The sequence below is a fragment of the Ambystoma mexicanum genome, chromosome 9, assembly GCF_040938575.1.
Source record: "Ambystoma mexicanum isolate Mex_15411 chromosome 9, UKY_AmexF1_1, whole genome shotgun sequence".
Lineage (NCBI taxonomy): Eukaryota > Metazoa > Chordata > Amphibia > Caudata > Ambystomatidae > Ambystoma > Ambystoma mexicanum.
Window position 1 is genome coordinate 392,190,442 of NC_090931.1, and position 6,198 is coordinate 392,196,639.

A 6,198-nucleotide genomic window follows, 5' to 3' on the forward strand; every position below is an offset into this window, starting at 1 on the left:
TATAATGCCCTGGCGCTGTCCCTGGACACTGCTGCTGCAGGAGAAATAAGGACCGTGGGGACCTCTGTTCTATCAACTAGAACAGAGGCCCCCACGCCTCGATTTTCCTTGTGTTTCTGGTCACTTTATTTATTGGTCATGTATGTAAATGCCACTTACCTTTTTGAAAGTAAAAAGAATAGAAAAGCAGGAACCTCGTGACAGCATGTAACTCCGGAGTTGATGGACGCAATCTGAAGCAGGATCACTGAAGCTGCAGGTGAGTACTATTTATTGTTGGAAGACGTGGCGCCTTCCATCCTCATTGGATGTCAGTCAGCCAGATTGAGCTAGCAGCACAGCTTGAGGCCCTTGCCAAATGCAAGTTTAGAGAAGCTGGCTGTCATGGATTGGCTCACTCTCCCTACCACCCCTCCCATCTGAAAGTAGGGCAGTTTGTCACTAATGTGCCATCATTAGTGGTTTCCTGCTCTGCATTCATATGGGAGGGGCTGGTCATCCCTGCAAAACAAGGTGTGCGCTTTACCTTGTTTCATGAATAGGCTCCTAATGGAGCCTGCAGGGCCTCACAAAAGCCAGGCCCCTGACCTCAGTGTGACAGGGGTCGGGCCTTTGTGGGGCCTCAGGCTCCATTAGGAGCCTATTCATGAAGACAAAAGAAAAAGCGCACACCTTCTTTTGCCGCGATGACTTGTCATCACGGCAAACAAAGTGTGTGTGTTTTTTTTTTTGTCTTCCTTAATAGGCTTCTAATGCGAGCCTGAGACCTGACAAAGCCCGGCCCCTGTCGCACTAAGCATGTGTGGCAGGGGCCGTGGATCGGGCTGTTGCTCTTTGATGAAGCAACAGCCTGATCCTTTGGTAATGGATGCTAATGTTTACTTTCAAGTTGTGGATGCGCGGACCCCTGGGCATGAGGCTGCGACCCACCAGAGGGCCGCGACCCACAGTTTGAATAACGCTGCCTTAGATGCTCTATCACCCGCAGCTGAGCTGCTTTATAGTATAGTTTAAAATCCGGTAGGCCAAACCCTCCGAGCGCCCTTGGAAGGGATAAAGTTCCAAACTTCACTCTGGCTCTCTTGCCACCCCACACAAAACGAAGAAGACGAAGTCGAAGGGATGTAAAGAAGGAGTCTGGGTTGATACAGGGAAGAGAGGAGAAGAGATAAAGAAGCAGGGGAAGTACATTCATTTTCACAGAGACCATATGCCCAAACCATGAGAGTGTGAGGGGAGCCCATCTAACCAAATCATCACAAATCTTGGCCTGCAGGGGCAGGAAATGTAACTCATAAATCCTACCCAGGTCCCTGGATATATTGGTACCCAGATACCTAGTACTAACACTCTCTGTTCTGCCACTAACCTCTTGGTCCAGTTTACTCATGGGCATAATGCAGTATTTAGATACATTAATTTTAAGCCCGGAGAACACCCCGAAACCACAACTTATCTCCAATAACCGTGGGAGGGAGTTGTTAATCCCAGACATATACACCAGGATGTCGTCTGCGAAGAGAGACAATTTAAATTCACAATCTCCACACCGTACCCCCGAGACTCCCCCATAATTTCTGATCGCAATGGCAAAAGGCTCCATAGCCAGAGCATACAAAAGGGGAGAAAGAGGGCATCCCTGGCGAGTCCCCCTAGAAAGCGAAAAGGTCGAAGAAATGCAACCGTTTACTAGTACCCGTGCGAAGGGACCATTATACAAGACTGAGACCGACCCACAGAATCTGCCACCAAAGCCCATCTTGCGGAGCACTTTCCCCATATATGGCCACTCAACGCGGTCAAAGGCCTTTTCAGAGTCCAGCGGGAGGAGATAAGCCTCTGACTCCCGCTCGGACACCTCATACATCAGACCCAGCGTTTTCCTGATATTGTCTGAACCCTAACGCCCAGGGACAAAGCCTACCTGGTCTCCGCGGACCAAAGAGGGGAGAAATCTAGACAGTCTATTCGCTAGAAGTTTGGCTAGTATTTTAACATCGATATTTAGAAGTGAGATGGGCCTATAAGATTGGCAGAACAAAGGGTCCTTCCCTTCCTTAGGGATGACCACAGTAAGAGCAGACATCATGGAAGGGGGGAGGCAACCAGTGTCCAACGCGTTGTTATACACCTTAGCTAAAAAAGGAGCCAACGTGGATCGAAATGTTTTGAAAAATCAGACAGTGAACCCATCATCCCGCGGAGCAGTACCACTCTTCAAGGCAGAAATAGCATCCGTCACTTCCTGGGGGGAGATAGGAAGTTCCAAAGAGGCAGAATTCTCTCGAGCAAGACAAGGGATTGGGAGAGAATCAAAGAACCGGTCCACTTCAGATCCATCCCCCGAATATTCAGAAGTATAAAGTCTTTCGTAATACAGTTTAAACTGCTGTGCTATTTGGTCATCACCAAGCAGCTTTTTACCCATCTGACCAGTAATAAAGTTCACTCGTCTACTTTTACGTAGTTCCCTCAGCCTCCAGGCCAGAATCTTGTCCGCCTTTTCCCTTTTCTCCATAAACCGCTGCTTCATAAACACAAGCTTTTTCTCAGTCTGACCAATAAGGAGGGCGGACAACTTCGCCCTAAGATTTTGGAGTTTCTCGCGCTTATCTGGGCCCATCTGGGTTGGATAGCAAGGATCTGCTCCCTCAGTTTGAGCTCCTCTCTAGACCTGTACTTCTTCCTCCTAGCTCCTATTTCCATTAAAACACCCCTGATGGTGGCCTTAAACGCATCCCACACACTTCTAATTTCCACCTCCCCAGTATCATTCAAACGAAAGAATTCAATGATAGATGCTAACAGGGACTGGCGCAGTTCCCTATCCATTAGTAAAGTGTCATTACATATCCACCGCGACTTGCTCTGAGCCATCGGCGGAATCCCCAAGGTAACTCGAACTAAGTCGTGATCAAACCATGGGACAGTCTCTACACCAAAATCGGAAATATATTCACGGATCGAGGAGTCTACAAGCACATAGTCGATCCTGGAAAAAGATTGGTGCACTGCGGAATAATAAGTATAGAGAGGGTCTTGACTGCCACCAACACAATGCGCATCAACTAAACCCAATTCCTCATTCATCCGGCGGAAAGAGTCCGCCAACTTCGTCTGGGACCTAAGATCGGGACATGGCTTGGAGGATTTCCTATCTCTATATGGGTACAGAACCATGTTGAAATCTCCCCCAACTATTACCGCTCCTTCTGCAAATTCTCTGATTTTCCCCTCAATCCCCTGCCAAAAAAGGGGCATACACTCCCACAAAGGTGAACAGACGACCCTTCACCTCTCCCTTAACCGTAATATAGCGCCCTTCCGGGTGCGCTTTATGGGCCCTGGGAGAGAAGTGCACATTCGGAGAGACCAAGAACACAATCCCTCTCCTCTTTGCTCCATATGAAGACCAGAACATTTGCTGGATGGCTCTAGACCTAAAAGTAGGTTCCCTCCCCTTAACCCAGTGGGACTCTTGCACAAAAAGAAAATTAAGTTTTAGCCTGACAAACTCCCTCAGCAGCAGAGACCTCTTTGTCAGAGAGTTCAAGCCTCGCCCATTTAGGGACCCCACCGAAAAGGGTTGGTCAGAATCACCCATTGAAGCAGCTAAGTGACTCATTCTCCTTCTGCTGGAGACCTTCATGTGAGCCCTGCCCTAAGACCCCCCTGCACACAGGTAAACCGTAAGAAAACATGTTGAATCCAACAATTATGATAACTCCTAGCCCCCCTCCCCCTCCCAACGTTTGAGCGCCTGAAAGGACTGCAACATCCGCCTGTCGAGCCCGCAGACCACCATGGATCGCCTCCACCAGGGCGAGAAAGCTCTCTAAACCACACAATATTCGGATCCCGCCCACTGCAAAGAAAAAAGAAAAACATTTCAATTCAACACTCGGTCAAGCATAGAATCCAAGTTTCCAGCCCGGCCCAACAGACATTAACTTATTCCAAAGGCGTTTCAACTAACAAGACAATGAAAACTCTGCTTCCCATCTAAGCCGATGGCTGCTCTGGAGAGGGGGGGCGCCACCTTTCTGTACTTTCTGTGGCCCCGGACACACCGCCGCCCCGAAGACTCTGAGGAATCTTTTTGATGACCTCTGCCGGACCCTTCACCCGCGTTAACACACTCCAAGGGAGGGTTACTCAGCAACTCACTCATTACTTTCCGAATGTCAGCTTCTGATGTAAGTGAGTACTTATCTACGTTGAATTCGAAAGAGAGCGAAAACGGATGCCCCCACCTGTAGCGCACCCCCTTAGTCTGCAGCCATTTCGTCAGCGGCCCACATAGTCTCCTGCGCGCTAGTGTAAACGCTGAAAGGTCCTGCTAAATGGAGATCTTAGCGCCGTCCCAGTCAATCGAACCCCTCCGACGAGCCAACTCCAAGATCTTGGTTTTCTCCACAAAGTAGTGAAACTTCACCAGAACAGAGCGAGGACCGCCCACGCGGCCTCCAGTTCTATGGGCTCTGTCAATGGTAGGGGCGTTGGTATTTTCTCCCCCAAACAGAGAACTTATGATTTCCTTAAACTTTTTTACAACATCCGCCTGTGTCTCCCCTTCCTGCTCCGGAATACCAAGGAATCTCAGGTTGGAGCGTCGCTCCCGATTTTCCAAATCGTCCAGTTTGAGCGCGATCCTTTCTTCTCTCCTCTCCTGTTCTGCCAGTCGCATATCAAACTGAGTTTCAAAAAGATCAGCCGAGAATTGGTTAGCCTCAAGAGCTTGGCCACGGTCTTCCACATCATCCACCTTCTTATCAAGGGAGTCTAGCCGTTTACCTATATCCGCCCGAAAGCCTCTAATCTCCTCGAGTAGGGCCGCCATACTGCGACCCATATCCTGGGTTTCTGCTGCCTCCGGATGGTTAGTGACCTGCATGGTTGAACTGTCCTCCATCTGTCGAGGTGCCCGCCAAAATCTCTGCAACGCCTGCACTCCGTTCATCCACAACCAGGCACAGCCACAAAACCGAGGGCCAAAAACCCCCTAGGGGTGTGTGGAGCAGCCCACCTCCTCTCTCTCTTCCGCAGCTCCAGGGCACCAATTTACACCCCAGGTAGGACTCAGTGTGAGCTACCACCCAAACAGCAGCCTCCTACTAACTTGTCATAGGTTGTATGAACACCCGGGTAGAGCCCTTGAAAGAGAGTGACTCGTGGACGAGGGGTAACCACAGGCCTTTACTTCTCATTAACAGAATGCAAGACGTTGCCCTGAGTACCAGGGTGAAAAATCAAGAGCCCAGCAGAGAAGAAGTCCAACCAGTACAATCCATGCACAGTCCCCTGGACAGAGGCACTCCAGCCAGGAAAAGGAGCAGAAGAACAAGCACGGACGAAACAATTGGATCCGCCAAGAGGAAGAGTTTCAGGGTACAATATAAGCCTTAGGGGTCAAAATCCCCAGGGGGACTGTCCAGGGCCACCGCTATAAGACAGGCACCACACAGTTACACAAGCCAGGAGCACTGCTTCGACTTGTAGATGTAGGGGGAGTGGGGACAACTTCATAGATAGATCCAGGGCAGCCCCCAAAGTCACATGGGACCTCCAGAAAAAAAACACAAAAAAAACACCACATCGACGTCTCCTCAGCGTGCAGGACTTCCATCTACTGCCTACCGTCTTCGGGCTCCTCCTCCACAGGCCCCAGGTCCTGGAATGCATACTGGGGGTATAAGCTTCCCGGACCCCTCCTCCTCCTGACCACTTGGCCACACACCGAAAAGCCGGCGAGCCAGCGTTCGTCACCAGTCTTCTCGCTCTGGGCCGCCAGGGAGACTCTGCATGCAGTCCCCGCTGCTCCTGGTCCGGAGGCTACTTATATAGAGCTCACCAGTGGGTCCTTGTACGAACCCAACACCGCCGAACGGGGGGTAATGTTGCAGGCCGCGGGCCGGCCGTTGGTCCTCAGCCCCTCCCCCGCCGCCCGGCAGCCCAGGAGCGCGCGGTTCCTCCGACGGGGTCGCACACCAGACTCCAACCGTCTCCCGTCCAGGCAGCTGCGAACTTCGGGTTCTCAGCACCGACAGCCACCGGATCTTCGCGCAATAAACTCCTCACGGTGCCAAGCCACACCAGGGGGGGGGGGGGTTCAGGGCTCGACTTCAATAAGGCTGGGGGGGCCCAGTCCCAAAAATAACACGCCCTGGGGAGGAGATCGGCTGAGAGACTTCAGCACAT